Genomic DNA, 18,290 nt, shown 5'->3' with positions numbered 1-18,290 from the left:
TAGGGTATTTTAAAAAATTAAATTTTTATTTCTAAGGCCCAAATAGGCAAAAATAATGATTTTTTAGGATTTTTGGACTTTTTAAGGTTTATTTTTTAATTATTTGAAACAATCACAACAAAGCCCCTTTAATTTAGACAAATAAACTAATAGATTTTTTAAAAAATGGGCCAACCTATGAAAAAAAAATTGGCTTATTTTAGGCCCAATACCTAAAATAAGCCCAAAAATCAATTTTTTAAAAAAACCGGTTACCGGACCGGGTAATGCCGGTAACCGGGACCCCGGTTAACCGGGGTCCCGGTTCCGGTTCCGGTTTCTCAAAATTGAGAACCGGGGTACCCCGGTTCCGGTTCCGGTTTTGGCCAAAAACCGGGAAACCGGACCGGGTTGACACCCCTACATGTCGCGTAAGAGCATATCCAGCAGTAAGAGATATTCTACCTAGTCAAAAAGCACAATTCTCTATTTTAGCTACTCATTTTTTAATACCAATTCCAACAGATTCTTTATTTCATTCTTTATTTTATTAAATATTATTATTATTATTATTATTATTATTATTTTAATTCGTGACCGCTTTTGCATCATCTTGTAAATTGCAATAGAATTGATTTATGCAGCATACCTGTGTGTTATTTTTATTTTTCTATTTTTAGTTTGTCAATTATATGCATGCTATTCAATTTTTTTTTTAGAGTTTTTAATGATTCAAAAGACTTAAATTTAAATTTATATCATAAATTCATTAACAGAGAAAGAGAAGAGAGAAGAGAGAGAAACATTGAGGGAGGGAGAGAAGAGAGAAGAGAGAGAAAATAATGTGAAAATAATATTATATTCAACAATCTAGTGTTACAGTTAATAGCAATATGAAACTATTCACTATAGCAGTTAAGGTATAATAGCTAATATGAAGCTATTCTATTGAAGCAAAAAAAAGAACAAAAATAGCTAAATGTAGCTAATATCTCATTTTTAGCTACACTGCTGGAGATGCTCTAAGCATGCGCAATCACGAACTACGAGTTGGTTATGGCATCCATTTCATGATTAAAATTGGTGCATATATATATAAATTCGAAATTCCATTCATAAATTAAATATTATGCATTTAATTTAAGAAAAAAATCATATTTAGTCTTTAGGTTTTCAATTTCAAGGATGAAGCCTCTAGATTTTGCTCAAATTTTAAATTGGTTCTTCTATTACTGTACTATCAAAGTTGATTTTTTTATACGTTAGGGTCCATATAAGCACTCAATATCAATGTTAGCGTCCATGTCAACATCAAAATTACCCTCTAATGCTACAAATCCAAAAGATTAATGATGACAAACAAGATGAGTTTTGATTTTGGAGTTTGAGGTTTTTTTATTTTATTTTATATGAATGAGTGCTTAATGATATTACATTGATATTAGGTGTAATATGTGACGTGACATATGACAGCGTTAATTTTGACCGAGCAACCTATTTAAAATTTGAACAATAAAAACATAATTTTTTTCCTTTAAATTAAATTCGAGATTTCTAAATCCCCTTGCAAAACCAATTTAGAATTAAATAATAAATAAGATGGATATAAATATCAAAGGCTTCGTACACCAATAAGAAGGGCCTCTCACTGCCTCACCATTTACCTTCTTCATATGATCTGAGTTCCAATTTTCCGGGAGTCATGGACAGGCTGGTGACGCCGGACGTTAAAGAAGTAGACTTGGCCTTCAAGAAAGCCCAAAAGTGCACCGCCACGTTTCAGTTGAGCAACCTTATGTTGGGTGGTCCCTCTTTATGTGGGGACCAACCCACGTGGACAACACAAAGAGTTTCAAACTCTTTGTGTGATATATATATATATACATATGAAACGTGAGACTAGAGACGTGTGAGACAAAAAGAAGAGAAGAAAAGAAAAGAAAGAGTGCAGCGACAGTGCGGCGCAGGGAGAAAGAAAAAGAAAAAAAAAAAAGGTTTTCACCTATTCACATCCGTCCGAGATTGGAGGTTCGTTTGTGGTCCGATCTTGATGCAATTTTAGAGTGTTGCTCCTGACGACGAGTGCTACGTATTGACTGGTGTCGATCGTTGGAATTCCTCTCCAATCGCTTGGTTGCTAATACCTGCTTGGTGAGATCTTTCTTTATTCTTGTTGGAATCCACTTTAGGGTGATGAATTTATGTTTAATCCAAGAATGCATGTATTCTTGATGTGGTGATAACCTCTAGATATTTCTCTAGGGAAGACAAATTGTAAATTCATTATTGTTGATAGTAGAAGATTTAACTGGACTAGGTCCCGTGGTTTTTACCTTCGCATTGGAGGGTTTTCCACGTAAAAATCTTGGTGTCTTGCTTGTGGGTTTGCTTGATTATTATTTTGCTATTGTGTTACTATTTAATTTGCACAAAGAGGGGTAGATTAATTCCGCTGAGCATCTGAAATTGGTGTTCACCCCTAACAAAGTGGTATCAGAGCCTTTGGTTCATTGTTTGTGTGGAGTTCTTGTGTGAATTAAATGGAAGAGTCATCTAATAGCATGGTTAAACTCACAGCTTCCAATTATTCAATTTGGAAGACTAGGATGGAAGATATTTTGTATTGCAATGAATTGTTTGACCCCATTGAATTGAAAGGTGTTAAACCAGTTGCTGTTCTTGTGTGAATTGAAAGGTGTCAGACAGTGGGTTGATCAAAGTGTCTTTCATCACGTAGCTAAAGAAGTTGATGCTTATGGTCTTTGGCAGAAGTTAGAGAGTCTTTATGAACGAAAGACTGCTCAAAACAAAGCCTTTGTGATAAGAAGGCTTGTGAATTTGAAGTACAAAGATGGGCATAGTGTTACGGAGCATCTGAGTAATTTTCAGGGAATGTTGAACGAGTTGTCTACCATGAAACTTGCACTAGATGATGAGGTGCAAGCATTACTTGTGTTGAGTTCTTTGTCAGACAGTTGGGAAACCTTGGTGGTGTCACTCAGTAATTCGGCTCCCAATGGTGTGATAACTATGGGTATGGTAAAAGACAGCATGTTCAATGAAGAGGCAAGAAGGAAAGAGCAAGGTATTTCTTCTCATTCAGAGGCACTTGTTATAGAAAGGTGGGGGAGAAGTAAAAGCAGAAAACCTCACAGGTATGACAGTCGTGACAAGTCAAGAGGAAAGTCCTATTCAAAAATGGACATAAAATGTTTTCACTGTGGCAAGCCTGGGCATATAAGAAGAGATTGCAGAAAGTTTAAGAGGGAACAGTTGAAAGGAAAAGACGAAGAACGTCAAGAAGAAAAAGACACTGCAGCAGTTGCATCTAATGGTGATGTGGTATTTGCTTTTGATGAAGCTTATGCTAATCTCGCATGTGATGAATCTACGTGGGTAGTTGATACAGCAGCATCTTTTCATATTATTCCACATAGAGATTTCTTCTCTTCCTACACCAGTGGCGATTTTGGTTGGGTTAGGATGGGAAATGAAGCAAAGTGTAAAGTTGTGGGCATGGGAGATATACAGCTAGAAACCAGCATTGGGTGCAAATTGATTCTCAAGGATGTTAGGCATGTTCTGAAATGCGCTTCAACTTGATTTCTATTGGGAAACTTGATGATGAAGGCTACCACAATTACCTTGGAGGTGGACAGTGGAAACTGAGCAAGGGTTCTCTTATCTTAGCCAGGGGAAAGAAGACTAACACTCTCTACAAGACAGCTGGAAGACTAGTCAAGGGAGATGCGATTGTTGTTGAGAATGAAAACTTCACTGAGCTATGGCACAAGAGGCTTGGTCACATGAGTGAGAAGGGACTTCACATTCTCGCCAAGGAACAGCTCCTGCCTAATAGTAAAGGTACGCCACTAACGCCCTGTACTCATTGTCTTGTTGGAAAACAAAGAAGAGTTTCATTTCAAAAATCATCTTCATCAAGAAAGTCTAATATTCTTGATTTAGTTCACACTGATGTCTGCACTATGAACACTAAAACTCTAGGTGGTGCACTTTATTATGTGACTTTTATTGATGACCACTCTAGAAAGGTATGGGTGTTTGCTTTGAAAACCAAAGATCAGGTATTGGGTATGTTCAAAGTCTTTCATATGAAGGTTGAAAGAGAAACTGGAAGGCAGTTAAAATGCGTCCGTGCAGACAATGATGGTGAATACAGAGGACCGTTTGAAGAGTATTGCAAAAGCCATGGGATCAGGCTTGAGAAAACTGTGCCCAAGACTCCGCAGCATAATGGCGTAGCAGAGAGAATGAACAGAACCATCTGTGAGAGAATCAGGTGTATGCTCTCTCATGCAAAATTGCCTAAACATTTTTGGGGTGAGGCAATGAGGACAGCAGTTGACTTGATAAATCTTTCTCCTTCAGTCCCTTTGGATGGTAACATTCCTCAAAGGGTTTGGACAGGGAAAGATGTTTCTTTTGAGCACTTGAGAGTGTTTGGCTGCAGGGCATTCGTCCATATTCCTAGAGATGAGAGGTTAAAGCTTGATAGCAAAGTCAAGCAATGTGTCTTCATGGGTTATGGGCATGAGGAGTTTGGTTACAGATTGTGGGATCCAGTTAATAAGAAAATCATACGAAGCAGAGATGTCGTATTTTTTGAAGATCAAACCATTGAAGACTTGGATCAGAAAAAGGCAGAGTCTCTGAGTGAATACCGTGTTGATTTGGATCCAGTTATTCCTCCTTGTGTGATGCATGATGAACACATGGGAGATGTACAAGAAGAACAGGTTGATACAGTTGGTGAAAATGGTGAGCCTACAATTGATAATGTGGAGTCAGAAGAGCATCTAGAGCAAGCTTCTTCAGAACCAGCCGCTGAGATTCAGTTGAGAAGATCTACCAGAAATCGACAGCCTTCCAGAACGTATTCAGTCAATGAGTATGTGCTACTTTCTGATGGGGGAGAGCCAGAAAGTTATCAAGAGGTTATGCTACATGACCAGAAAAATAAATGGTTAGAAGCCATGCAAGACGAGATGTAATCCTTGCATGAGAATCACACATATGATTTGGTGGAACTGCCTAAGGGCAAGAGAGCACTCAAGAACAAATGAGTGTTCAGATGCAAGATTGAACCAAACAGATCACAGCCAAGGTACAAGGCGCGACTAGTTGTAAAGGGGTTCGGTCAAAAGAAGGGCATTGATTTTGATGAAATTTTCTCACCCGTGGTAAAGATGTCTTCTATCAGAGTTGTTTTGAGTTTGGCTGCCAAAATGAATTTGGAGATCGAACAGCTTGATGTGAAGACTGCTTTCCTTCATGGTGACTTGGAGGAGGAAATTTATATGGAGCAACCAGAGGGGTTTACAGCTAAAGGCAAAGAACACTTAGTGTGTCGGTTGAAAAAGAGCCTGTACGGACTCAAGCAGGCACCGAGACAGTGGTATAAGAAGTTTGATTCTTTTATGGTTGATCATGGGTATGAAAGAACTACAGCAGATCATTGTGTGTTTGTGAAGAAATTCTCTGATGGAGAATTTATTATTCTCTTGCTGTATGTGGACGACATGTTGATTGTTTGTCGTGACACTAGTAAAATTGACAGACTGAAGAAGGAATTGAGTAAGTCCTTTGCTATGAAGGACTTGGGACCCGCAAAGCATATCCTTGGTATGAAGATCTCTCGTGATAGGAAGAAAGGAAAATTGTGGCTATCACAAGAGAGTTATATCGAGAAGGTATTGGACAGATTCAACATGAGCAAGGCAAAAACGGTGAGCTCTACACTTGCAGGTCATTTGAAGCTGAGTTCAAAGCAAAGTCCTACAAGTGAGAAAGAAAAAGATGAAATGAAGAAAGTGCCTTACGCATCAGCCGTGGGTAGCTTGATGTACGCCATGGTGTGTACGAGACCTGATATCGCTCATGCAGTTGGAGTTGTTAGTCGGTTCCTTTCTAATCCTGGCAAAGAACATTGGGCAGCTGTGAAATGGATTCTCAGGTATCTCAGAGGTACTTCGAGAGTATGTTTGTGCTTCGGCAGTGGTCAACAGGTGCTTGATGGGTTTACAGATGCAGATATGGCTGGGGATATTGATTCTAGAAAATCTACTTCAGGGTACCTGATTACTTATTCAGGGGGAGCAGTGTCATGGCAGTCCAGATTGCAGAAGTGTGTTGCTTTGTCTACCACAGAGGCAGAGTACATTGCTATTACTGAAGCGGCTAAAGAATTGTTATGGATGAAAAAGTTCTTACAAGAACTGGGTTTACAGCAAGAGAGGTATGTGCTTTACTGTGACAGTCAGAGTGCCATCCATCTCAGTAAGAATTCAACTTTCCATTCAAGATCGAAACATATTGATGTTAAGTGTCATTGGATTCGTGATGCACTGGAGGATAAGCTGTTACAGATTGAGAAAATCCATACTGATGATAATGGGTCAGATATGATGACTAAATCGTTGCCTATGCAAAAGCTTGAAATTTGCAGAAGCGCGGCGGGCTTGGTGCAGCCCCCCACATAATCGGGAAGGGGAGATTTGTTGGGTGGTCCCTCTTTATGTGGGGACCAACCCACGTGGACAACACAAAGAGTTTCAAACTCTTTGTGTGATATATATATATACATATGAAACGTGAGACTAGAGACGTGTGAGACAAAAAGAAGAGAAGAAAAGAAAAGAAAGAGTGCAGCGACAGTGCGGCGCAGGGAGAAAGAAAAAGAAAAAAAAAAAGGTTTTCACCTATTCACATCCGTCAGAGATTGGAGGTTCGTTTGTGGTCCGATCTTGATGCAATTTTAGAGTGTTGCTCCTAACGACGAGTGCTACGTATTGACTGGTGTCGATCGTTGGAATTCCTCTCCAATCGCTTGGTTGCTAATACCTACTTGGTGAGATCTTTCTTTATTCTTGTTGGAATCCACTTTAGGGTGATGAATTTATGTTTAATCCAAGAATGCATGTATTCTTGATGTGGTGATAACCTCTAGATATTTCTCTAGGGAAGACAAATTGTAAACTCATTATTGTTGATAGTGGAAGATTTAACTGGACTAGGTCCCGTGGTTTTTACCTTCGCATTGGAGGGTTTTCCACGTAAAAATCTTGGTGTCTTGCTTGTGGGTTTGCTTGATTATTATTTTGCTATTGTGTTACTATTTAATTTGCACAAAGAGGGGTAGATTAATTCCGCTGAGCATCTGAAATTGGTGTTCACCCCTAACACCTTATGCACACCATGGCGGTGGCAGTGTCTCTCACCACCACAAACCCCTCCATCTTCTCTTTCACCCAACCCTTCTCCGTTATCCCACCGCTCTCTTCCTCGTCGTACACTCTCGTCGTCTCCCGGCCGTCCAATCAACCCCCTCTCTCTTCTTCCAAGCCCGATGTCATCAACGTCCGATCCTCCATGCTCCCCACCGGCAAAGCCCGCCTCGATGATCTCCGCCGTCTGTTTTCCAAGCCCGGACCACACGTTTTCCGTGACGCCACCATACCCATCAACCTCGTGGGTCCCATGTCGTCGAATTCCTCATTTCGCACCATACCCAGATCCCAGAAGCCGATTTCTTCTTCAAGAAAGCCGTTTCTAGGTGTTCTGGCTCCCAGCTTACAACCCTGCTGAGACCCGTAATTGTAAATGGTAATGCAAATTTGGTCGCCGATTTGATTGATGCTGCTGCTGACCATGTGAATGATGATAAGGATTCAAATGGGCTGTCCCTGTCCATGATTGATGTTTCGAAGATTCTTATAGCTTCTGGTTGTGAAACTGATCATAGTTTCGACAAGGCGGCGGCCATGAATATCGATGTAAATCGGTCGATTCCGGTGGCCGGACGCGGATTCTTGTTGTGGCGGTCAGGGAGTTTGTTGAGGCGATAAGGTTTTGCGTGCGGCTTGGAGGGAAAGCTAATGATTTGGATTCTAGTGGGTGGAGTCCGCTGCATTAATGCGAATACAGAGGAAGATAAACAATTAAGTGCAAAGTTTGTGAAAGATTCTGCTAATAATTTCATCAAGCTGATCACTCTATTCAAAGTTCTATGTTTCTCTTAGTTTTTGATGAAACTGGATTTTGGAACTATATAAATTTAATAATTTAATTTATATTTTAATACTCTCTACACAAATGAGATTAAACACTCACTTAATAGTAATAGTAAATGTTTAATATATAAAATATTTAATTGAGATAAAATGTCAAATTATGAAAAATTAGTTCAACTTATATTTATCTATGAGTGATCGAAATATGAAAAATATTTATGTTAAATTACTATTTATCTAAAAATTTTCAATTAATAAAAAGAATTAATAATTCAATTTATATTTTTATTTGCCCATTCTGGATGAGTGTTATCCTTGACTTAGGTCTAGGATGTTCCTCAGTAGTTCAATTACAAGATTATGGTTTCAGCTTTATACTTGTGTCTCGACAAATGAACTGTAGCTCCAAACCGGTATTTATTCGTTTCATCTTGAATTGTCCTTTTTTTATAATATTATTGACGAATTCACAATTGTCTGTAACTTCGTCAATGGCAGTCTCAAATGGATAAATTTTGCTATGATCCGAGTTAGATACTTGTAAAATTGTCATTTCACACAATTTTTAATAAAAAAATATTTTATAAAATTTTGTTAATGCTATTAAAAAAACGCGTATACTTGTTCCATATTTAAAGAATACGTGACAGTTTTTTTTTGTTCTAATGAAATTTATATAACGTAGACTATATATGTACCACTAGCTTAATTATCAAGAATTTCAGTTGGAAGATGGGGGATGAAGTGGAGTGCTCCGAATCTGCAGAAGACACAACTCTTCTTTAAGAATTTTGTGTAAACTTGAATTAGGAGAACAATTATGTTGATCATATCACCATCTAACAATAACCTGAGATCTAATCACGTCTCTTAGAGATAGGGACAAAACTAAGAATTTTTATCGATATAGACCAAAGTATGAATAAAAAATATATTAAGATAGCGGACCAAAGAATGAATGATAAATATATTATCGAGAAGCAGTAGTACTGTTTCGATGCTTCTAAATAAGGACGTATGTAGTAAGTCAGTCCAGACTTTCACAATGAACAAGGAAAAGGCAAAGCGGCGTGGCAGAAACACGAAAATATTTATATATATATCACATTCCCTTTCAATTTATGTTTTACTACATTGATCTGGACTATATGATTGTATTGAGGCAATGAGGCATATTGTTACTTGTCAGGCTGTCCAACCCTTATTAAAAACACACAACCTAATATAAATTTCCTCATTTTGAGGATAGTTTTCTTGATGAAGATGTTTCAGCTGATGAAGCAATAGTTGCTGTCTTGCTGATAAGAAATTCCACTACCCCTTCCTGCATGAAGGTGAAATTTGGTGCATCTGTTTGCAACGTGTTTGCATTATTGTTGATCCTATCATCATCATCATCAAACAACATCTTCTCTCATTTTTAGGATGATGTTCTTGATGAAGATGTTTCAGCAGATCAAGCAGTAGCTACTAATAAGAAATTCCTGCATAAAGCTGAAATTTGGCGCATCTGTTTACATTTTATATATATATAGTTGATCATTACCATGTCATGTACTCATATGCAATCACGAAATAAAAATTATAAAAAATAAAAAAAAGATGCTATCATGATGGTTACTGTTTTTGGCTCCTGAAGAACCCGAAAGTCTCATCTTAAAAAAGATTCTTCTAATTTTCTTCTTGTTTTTAGTGGGATATTTTTTTAAGCAGAATATGGCGAAATCAATGGAGCCAAAGCGAAAAGTCTGAATGAGTTTTTTTTTAATAAAAACGGGTTAAATCCATAATTTAATATATTGAATATTTTTTGTGATATAGTCAAATATAAATAGGATTTTATTAATTTTAATTGAAAAAAATTCTTTGTACATAAGCTTACGGATGTCATCAATAATATTCTAAAAGAAATACATATATTATAAGAGTATTTTGTAATATTATAAAGGAGTCATTAACACTATTTTCTATAAACAATGAATATGAATCATTTTCAATCAAAACAAGTGATTTGACTAGTCCAAAGGGAGAGGGACGTGAAGATATATTGGTAATTTTCCATGTAATAGATTAGGGTTTATAACCTTTGACTTAACCCTAATTTATTTTAATAATATAGTTAAAATGACTTTTTTCTCCTTTAGACGTAGGAGCAACGTCAAACCATTGTGTACGTACAGTTTTTCTTTCTCTGTTTCTTAATATTCCACCACATTTGCACAGAGTCAACGGTTTTGTCGTGCTATCAACAGACAAATGTTCGTTATCACTCCGCAGCCCAAGTCAAATAGTGTGGCTAACGAATTCTGCAGCCCAAGTCAAATAGTGTGGCTAACGAATTCCGCAGCCCAAGTCAAACAATGTGGCTCAACCACAAATTGCACTAGTTTTTTTTGGAGTGATTTTATCATTTGGTGGGTTTTATGATTTTATCATTCATGGAACCACAAATTTTAAAACTATATATGTTTCTTAAATGTGTTGAAAAGAAGTAACATTACTTTTTATACTTATTTATTATATTTATACTACAATGAGGATATGATGTACTTTAAGTAATTAATATATAAAACACTTAAAATACGTTATGCCAGCTGGTATAATAAATAGATGTAAATATTAGCATTATATATATATATATATATATATATATATATATATATATTTTCTAGTTGAATGAGAGAAAAATGGTTATGGGGTAAGATCTTTTTCACTTTTGATTTGGATAGAAGAGAGAACGAGAGATTCTATAAAAATGCTTTCAAAAGCAAGATGGGGATGGTCTACTTAGCTAAAACATGTTCACGATAATTGGCACAATGAGACACTTTCAAAGCATTTCAACTTTGAAAGGAAGATAAAAATAAGCTTATATCATAAATACAATTAGCAAAATTCTAAGAAGAGAAAAGAGAAGGATGGTTAATGGCAAGAACAACCAAAAGAGGATCACCCTCCAGCATCAGACTTATGCAACCAAAGAGACAGCCAACCTAGCAGTCAAAAGATCGTGAGCAGCAAAAGCTTCACCTAGGAGAGCATATGTGGAATTAAGGGTAACTTTTGAGTAGCATTACTCTTTGAAAATGTATTTTGTGTTTTGAATTGAAAATGTTTTTAATGTTATATAAAGTTGAGCGAGCACATTTGAGATTTTTTTTTTTTTTTTAACGAAAATTTGTAAATTTCATTGATGAAAAATTAAGAGCATAAAGCTCTTACATCACAGAGTATAAAGTTCTAAAAAATCATAACCAAATGCTATGAGGTTACAAAGTCATAAAAGTGACTTGAAGCTCCAACTAACCCATGTACAGTTACAATTAAGGAGCATATATGCTTAGTGCAAACTATATCTAGGACATGGGTAACCCAAACACAAAAAACAAAAACAAAAACAAAAACAAAAATCAAAACAACAAAAAACTAAAAATCCGGCCGTGAGAGAAAAACCCCTACACCAATCTACTCCTCTTTGACCTAAAGGTCAAGAGACAAATCCCTCCTCAGCCCGAAGACCAGGGGAAAAACAAAAAACAAAAAAAATTTCACAAGCAGCAGCGGAAGAGCATGACATCGCAGACATCCCTAGAAAACACGCCTTGGCTGATGATGACGATCAGATCTAAGGTTGAATAAATTAGATCTGGATCTAGATCTAGATCTACAAACTAGATCTAAAGCAAATCCACCAGAAACGGAGACCACAAAAACCGTTATTCCCTCCTCTGCGATTTCTTCTTCTCCTTTGTGTTGCTTGGACGAAGAGAGAAGACAGAGCCTCTCTCTCTAGAACACCTTTTTTTTTTTTAATCTCAAATCCAGAGTATAGGCAAGAAAATGCTTTTTATGCGTTCTACCTAAGAAAATTGTTAGATAAACTAAGTTGTTGTTGTTTTTTTTTTTGTGTGTGTGTCTTTTGTCTTCAAAGAAACAATACTAAACCATGGTTATTTTAAGAAAACACATATATAGGTAGAGATGGTTAAATAATTATTTGTCTCAAAATCTTAAGTTGATAAAAAGGGGTAATTGATTTTTTTTTTTTTTCTAATTAAAAAAGTTGGATGGGGAGACCAATTGTAGCTATTCTAACTAAGAGTGACCATAGTAGCACAAGCTTGCGGGGGACTGTTCATGAGGGACCTAGACGGCGGAAACCGCAGGCACACCCTCAAGACCAACCGAGCCATAGCTTAACCGCATCAATGAGAACTAAGGTGATTTATAATAATCAGATATGTGGATTCTCCATTGCGGAGATTCAAGCCCACACCCTAGTATTTACCTTAGTAGTAATTTTCTTGGGCCATTGAACCACCACCCTTGATGGTGGGTAAATGATTTACCAACACTTTAAGACTCCCTTCATATATGGGCTCAAACTCCATTTTAATAGCTGAGGCCCAACAAGTAAAATATTTAATTGAAATGTGGAGTAAAATGACGAAGTCAAGATTCGAACTCAGAACCTTTGACTCTGATACCATGTTAAATAACCACTTTTTTTCCAAAATCTTGAAGAAATTCATAATGAAATAAAAATAAATAAACCCGCAAAACAAATAGAAAGAAAGACGAGATTTTACACATGATTCGATCTATCATCTCTGTCCATATAATAAAGCCCTAAAGCTATATTATGCTATTATTCACTTAATGAGTTCATAATACAAAATGCGATATTTTTAAAGCTTACACATGAAATATAATCTTAATAAAATACATATTCAATCTCATCAAATCATCATCAAATTCCTAAAGTTAGGCTCATCTAATAGTCATCAAAATAATACAATCTTCATCAAATCCCTAACTTTAGGCTATTCAAATATACTCTAACAAAGCTAACTTCTTACTTATAAAAGAATTAACAAATTTCAACAAAGTACATCAATTTCCCATTAACATGTGCATGGGACAATCACCTTTGATACAGGGGTTTGAAACCTCCACATATCATGAAACATTAACAAAAATATGATGTAAATACATACTAAAATGCTTTTGCCTAGTCAAATGTTAAGATGGGCAATGGGCATCTCCTGAGGTTGCTCCATGGACCATGGCCATTATATATCAAAAAGATTGGTGTCAATCATATTATAATCAATTGCAAAATCGTTTTCATTTTCAAATCCGGCTTGGGTACCTTCAGTGTAATTATTTGATACTTGAACCAGATCTCTCACCTGCCCATTGTTTCTTATTTCACAGAGGACAACATCGTTGAATTGCAGAAAAAGGGGTGAAAAAAAAAACATACTGGTCTCAAATAAGTATAAGAATAGCAGGATTGAAAAACTTATAAATACAAAATCAAACATGTAAATTAAGTACAAAAGAAGCTGTTCGATCTTCTCCTGGTTCAACATAAAGTAATGATCTGTTTTTGTTTTCTATTCTCAAGACAAATACATGAACAAATAACTTAAAACACAAATATTTCTAAAACAGTTTTTATTTTTATGCCATGTTAAAATATTTTTTAGGAAAAAAAAAAACCACCCTCTAAATTACATTAAAAAGAATATCCTAATTAACGATATGTTGAGGGCTAACGGTGTTAGAGTTTCTTGAACTACCCTAAATTTATCCATATTCACTACATGCTTAAGAAATTAAGCCGTAACATATCAATAACATGCCCTAGAAAAGAAACTTGTTCCAACCAGAACTCCTACTTCTTGAACTTAGCATACAACTTATTATCTCTCAAGATTTGCAACAAAATCCTTAGGTGCTCCTCATGCTCCCCTCTGTTCCTTGAGTAGATAAGAATATCATCTATGAAAACCACTACGAATTGATCAATGAAATCGCTGAAAAGTCTATTCATCAAGTTCATGAAGTAGTTGGAGCATTAGTCGAACCAAAAGACATGACTAAAAACTCATAATGTTCGTAGCATTAGTCAAACCAAGTTCATGAAGTAGCTGGAGCATAGTCTTGAAGGTTGTCTTTGAAATGTCTACTTCTTTGATCTTCAATTGGTGATATCCAAAATGGAGGTCAATCTTGGAAAACACCAGAGCTCTTTGAAGTTGATCGAACAAATCATCTATGCGCAGTAGTGGGTACTTGTTCTTTATGGTAGCTTTATTCAACTCCCGATAGTCAATGCATAGTCGCATCGACTCATCCTCCTGCTTCCCAAACAATACTGGTACTCCCCAAAGAGACACTAGGGCAAATGAAACTCTTATCCAACAGCTATTGCAACTGCTTTTTTAGCTCTCATAGCTTAACTGGTGACATCTAGTATGGTGCCTTAAAAATAGGCACAGTACCAAGAAGGAGGTTAGTATAGAACTCAATCTCACGATATGGAGGTAAGCTTGGCAAATCTTACGGAAAAACATCAACAAATTCCCTTACCACAGAAATGTCCTCAATCCTAGCTAGGTGCATCCATAAGTGATGTAACCAAACATGCAAGGAATCCCGAGCATCCTTGTCTAGTAGCTTTGTCGCTTGAATGGTTGAGATCAATTGCGGATGAGAGTTTTTGCGTGAACACCCTCAGAGTTTTTATTATGAGAAAAATTAGGGGTACTAATTCTTTTACTAACAGATGTTTAGTAAACTAATGTGTACCTCATTCAATGGTACTCGTTACATTTCTCTTAATTAATTATTTTATTTTTCTTCAATAAATGAGATATATATCAGTTTAGTAAGCATCTATTGGTAAAAAAGTTAGCCCCCTAGCATTTCACTTCTATTATAGCAAAGGCAGAAAGATGGTGGTCACATTCTGTTCGACTTGATTCAACAGCTAGTCATGGTAGGTCATTGTACCTCACCAGGCCACCAGTATTATACCATATGTCCCACGAGATAGGCAAACCTTACCAAAAGAGGGTTAATGATATGAATATGACATGTACATGATGTTTTATGGACTCTGAATTAATTATAAATATTATATTGTATACTTCATCGACATTATAATCTATCTTAAATTGCAACACGTTGTCCTTGGAATTATGCCTTCACTATTATATAAATGTAATATCTTTCCCCATTCATATAATTACGAAGATAACGATCACCAGTTTAACTATTCAAACCTCATAACATTTCCAAAATATTCATTCTTTATACCTATTTCCAATTAAATAGGCTCACTGTATGTGCTAAGTTTCCTTAACAATTTACTTACTAAGTCATAGACTTACGTAGTTACTTTTTCACCTGTAAAACATCTTTATTTTATAACTTAGTTGGGTGACCTCAGTAGTGCAGATTAGAGTTGTTCGTAAGGGTTAGGATGTTGGAGCAGATTTATGTATTTGTGTGTAGTTATACTTGAGATGGAATAGTGTATGTTTAGGTTCTCTTGTACTTAGAGGCTTTGATTTGTGTTGATGATAGAAAATTTGAATGAGGTGTTTAATCTTTCAGTTGAGATCAATAGTTCACTTTCTGCTTCATTTTATTATATGATATTTGTTTTTATAGGTAGCACCTCCTGTTAATTAAATTGGGGGCGCTACGAGTAACACCCAAAGTTAATTGCCATAACTAATTAATTTTGGGGATGTTATGTAACGCCCCCAAAAATAATGGTTATGATCTGATTGCCATTAGTGCCTACTATTCGCTGTCACATGCGCCCAATACTTTTCACTGTACGAGATTGAGTATAGTAGTTTACACACATAAATGCATACGCTCAAGTATTGCTTTAAAGCAATAGTTTAGTGTGGATTGAACATTATAGGAAAATGCTAGGTATTCTCTTGGTGTTAGGTATATATTATTTTCTAAAAATCGGGTGAGAGAAATAAGGGACCGGTATGACCAGTTTCTTTTTTGAAAATAATATCTATCTAGGACAAAGAGAATACCTAGCTAGCATTCCCCAACATTATAAATACCTCCATTATTTTTTTCTATTTCCCATGCATAACTCTCGTGTTCCAAAACGCTTTAAATACAATCCTTTATAAACAGTTCTAAGCCATAAACATAGGCATAAATACATAATTGCATTAAATTTGAGTAAGAGTAGTCTCTTTACTCTACAAAAAACGGCAGTATTAAGAACGTGTGTATTGTTCATTATTTTTCGCCACGTTACCACTTAGTAATGTGTCAGTTTGTGACACGTTACTAAATGGTAACGTGTCAAATTTGACATGTTACTAATTCGAAAACTAAAAAAATTAAATTAAATTAAAAAATAAAAATTTGAAAACTTTAGTAACGTGTCAAAATTGACACGTTACTAAATGGTAACATGTCAACTTTGACACGTTACTAAAGTTTTTGAATTTTTGACACGTTACTAATTTGAAGACTGAAAAAAATAATAAAATTCAAAAACTTTAGTAATGTGTCAAAGTTGACACGTTACTAAATGGTAGCGTGTCAAATTTGACACGTTACAACGGGCATTGGAAACACGCTCCAGTTGCTTCTCTTTTTCTTTCTTCTTCCCTCTTTTTTCTTCCTCCCGGCCGCGCTTTTTCTTTCTTCTTTCTTCTTCTCTTTTTCTCTCATGCCCAATATACCCCCATGGCAGCTCCCTCTTCTCTCATATGGGAAGAAGAAAAATAAAAGAAGAAGAGAAAAAGAAGAAAAGATAAGAAGAAAATGAAAAAGAGAAGAGAAATTTCTATGCTGGGTTTGGGTTTGGGTGTTTGAAATTTTTTCTGGGGTCTAATTTTCTAGTTAGTTTGGTTTGATTTTTCAGGTTGAATCCACTTGGGGAACATACGACATCTTTGGGAGAGAAAGACCAGTGCACAATGTTTTCGGTGGTGGGAAACGTGGGTTAAATTAATTTTTCATTTTATTTTTTGGAAATGGAATGGGAATTGTGCTTGAATACAAATTTTTTATTTTGTTTAATTTAATTAATTTGTGGTGATGAAATTTGGTTGAATTTGCTTCAGATTTTTTCTTTGTTTGATTTGTACATATTTTGCGAATTGTTTGGTTGGTAAGAAAGTGTTATAGTAGTAGAAATATGAGATTCGAATCTATCTTTAATAGCAATTTTTGGCTAATATTGGTGTGTTGGTCTAAGCAAATGGTATGCCTTAGAGTTAAAACTAAGCCTATTTTTTAATTTTTGGAAATTTTTTTGTTGATTTATGCTCTTTCCGTGGCGATTGCCATTATTTTGCATCTATTGTTGTTGTTAGTTACTGAGATTTCCTTTTGAGATTTTGATGCGATCATAGTGGATCTAGATCTGGTTTTATTTTATTTTTTACTAATTTTTTAAACTTTAGTAACGTTTTAGCTTTTGACATGTTACTAATAAGAATTTAGTAACATCCAAATTAGTAACACGCCGCACACGTTACTAACTTTTAGTAACGTGTCAAGCCTATTGACACGTTACAAATATGTCGTTACTAATGAGAAGGTTTTTTATAGTGTCATTGAGAGAGTCTCCATCCATATCCCTACGTACTAGTGTTTATTCTTAATTTTCCATTCTAATTTGATTTGTACTTGGATGGGAGCACATCCCTTGTCTTGTGAAAGCAAAACAACTCAAAAGGTATACGATTCGGTAATGAATTATACAAGGGACTTCTCTAACATCAACCATCTACTTTTATTTCCAAGTTTATGCACACTTAACACAGCCTCAAAACCGGTTAAATTTTAAGGCACTTCTATCTAACGTATTAATGCACATATAACTCTTGATTCTATATATGAGTTTTTAAGTAAACGTATTAATATATATTAAATAGATCGGTTCAATTTTAGTCAAAGCCGATTCATTATTTAAAGGACCAGTTCACTTATTAAAAAAATGGATTCACGCTATATGTGGCAATTTTAAGGCACTTCTAAGGGAGGTTTCAGCTATTATATATGATATGATATGATGCTACTAAAAAAGCACTTGAAACACATGTTATTAAAAAAAAATCATGCATATGTATGGAATTAAGAATTAATAGCTCTCTCTCTCTACTAGTCCCTCTTCAAATTTGTTATCTAAATTACGAGAGAGAGAGAGAGGGTGCTCAGCTCACTTACTCTGAATAAGTAGACCTTGTACCTTAAGTTGCTCGAAATAAGTGTGATTTGGATAACAAATTTAAGAGAATCCTCGTCTATTCTTTATTACTTTATTTTAAATATGAGAAACATGATACTTTCTTAAGATAATAGTTTCTTTCAAACTACCTACGATTTAACATGTGAAAACATGCCGTCATGGAATAGGATTAATGATCAAATATTATCATAATTACCATTTATCTATTCAAGCTTAAGAAACTCATTCTTTATACAATCGCTCAAAAC

The 18,290-nt window shown here is 35.6% G+C and overlaps 1 pseudogene; it reads left to right on the top strand.

Moving 5' to 3' along the window:
• The first annotated feature begins 1,631 nt into the window (after positions 1-1,631).
• LOC132168586 (protein VAPYRIN-LIKE-like) lies at positions 1,632-7,912 on the top strand (annotated as a pseudogene).
• Positions 7,913-18,290: the final 10,378 nt, after the last annotated feature.

This window comes from Corylus avellana, chromosome 1 (genome assembly GCF_965113065.1).
Source record: "Corylus avellana chromosome 1, dhCorAvel1.hap1.2, whole genome shotgun sequence".
In the NCBI taxonomy this organism is placed as follows: domain Eukaryota; kingdom Viridiplantae; phylum Streptophyta; class Magnoliopsida; order Fagales; family Betulaceae; genus Corylus; species Corylus avellana.
The sequence above is the reverse complement of the archived record's forward strand: the minus strand, read 5'-3'. Positions and strand labels throughout refer to the sequence as shown.